This window comes from Gossypium hirsutum, chromosome A02, assembly GCF_007990345.1.
Source record: "Gossypium hirsutum isolate 1008001.06 chromosome A02, Gossypium_hirsutum_v2.1, whole genome shotgun sequence".
NCBI classification, from domain to species: domain Eukaryota; kingdom Viridiplantae; phylum Streptophyta; class Magnoliopsida; order Malvales; family Malvaceae; genus Gossypium; species Gossypium hirsutum.
In genome coordinates this window covers 74,753,621-74,755,279 of record NC_053425.1, presented here as the reverse complement: position 1 = coordinate 74,755,279, position 1,659 = coordinate 74,753,621, and the positions used below count along the sequence as shown (strand labels likewise).

The 1,659-nt window shown below is 35.2% G+C and overlaps 1 non-coding gene across 1 annotated transcript; it reads left to right on the top strand.

The window, feature by feature from the left end:
- The first annotated feature begins 1,342 nt into the window (after positions 1 to 1,342).
- On the top strand, positions 1,343 to 1,449 carry LOC121217429 (small nucleolar RNA R71). The gene has a single exon (XR_005913530.1). It is a non-coding gene; the product is annotated as a small nucleolar RNA R71 (small nucleolar RNA).
- Positions 1,450 to 1,659: the final 210 nt, after the last annotated feature.

Genomic DNA, 1,659 nt, shown 5'->3' with positions numbered 1-1,659 from the left:
ACTCCACAGCTTGTGTGAGCAACATCGTGTAGCTTACATTCTAACCCACAGCTCGTGTGAGTAGTCCCATTTCACAGCTTGTGTGAGTAATCATATAAAGGAAATGTTACAGTTATATGTTTAAGCACACTTCGTGTGAACTTTCCCAAGTATTCGAAGGTATTTTAAATGGTTCAACAGGCAATGAAAAGGATTGAAATGGTAAGCTTTCAAATGGAAGTATGCTTGTGTTCATGAAAATGAAAAATGGATCCAATGATGTATGTTCATGTGGAAATGACTTACCTTATGTTTAATTCAAGTGAATTATGTTTAAATGCACTAACTTGTGTATTGATGATGATACATAAGCTTGTGCCAAGGTTTTGGTTGGATTACATTATGCTTATTCTTAATGTTTTATAGAAATGACAAGTTATGTTTCTTGTTCTATGAACTTACTAAGCATTATGTGCTTACGTAGTTTTCTTTCCTATGTTTTTTAGATAATCGGAAGCTCGATCAATTTGGAAGCTCGTCGGAGATCTATCACACTATCCAACATAAATATCGGTAGTTTTTGATGTTTTGGCCAAGTTTATAATGGCATGTATAGGTGGACTTCTATTTGTATCTAGTTGAATTTTAGTTGATGATTTTGGCATGTATAAGTTGTTTGGTTTTGGTATCTTTTAATGCTTGCCAAATTATGTCATTTTGGGTACTTGTGATTCATGAATGGTATGATTCAAAGGTTATGGTTGTGATGACATGTTTATGGTCATATTTGTGGCATGAATTGATAGCAATTGAATTGTGTTTGATGATGGAAGTGTGAACAAATAAGCATGTGTAGGTAAGCTTTGACGTTTGCTTGTGAGGTGCCTCAAAATGGCATATTGGTTGATTGATTTAAGGTTATTGAAATGGTCATTATATGTATGTTTTGGTAAGGTTTGAAGTCTTATTCCGGTTGAAATTACCCATGTAGCACACGGATGCTGGATTTGATGTGCATTCATCAAACACATGGTCTTCACCACAATAAACACAAGATAGCTCTGGTAATTTTATCTCCTGGACTGCAGTAGGCCTTTTCATTGTTTTAATCATATTAGCCAAAGAAGACACCTGGGCTGTCAAAAAAGTGATTGCTTCCAACTCCACAGTACCAGCAACTCTCTTGCCTGTCCCAACTCTTTTGGTAGGATATTAATAATCATTGTTGGCAATCTTTTCCAAAATCTCATATGCTTCATTATAAGATTTATCCAACAAAGTACCATTGGACAAAGCATCAACTACCATCCTCATATGCGCATTCAACCCATTATAGAATATCTCCATCTAAGTCTAGTGTTGAAACTTGTGCATCTGACATTTATGAATTAAGTCTTTAAATCGTTCCCAAGCTTCATATAGTGTTTCATCCTCTAATTGCCGAAAATATGTGATGTTATTTCTAAGCTTGACATTCACATTTTGGGGATTATATCATAACGAAAACCTTTGGCAAAGATTATTCCATGATGTCACTATTCTCGATGGCAAAGCATTTAACCATGCTCTCTCATGATCTCTCAAAGAATATGGAAAATAGTTTAAGTTGTAGAGCGCCTTTAGGACCACCTTGTTGCCTAAAAAAGTCACAAACCTCTAGAAAAAGTCATAAATGCAGTC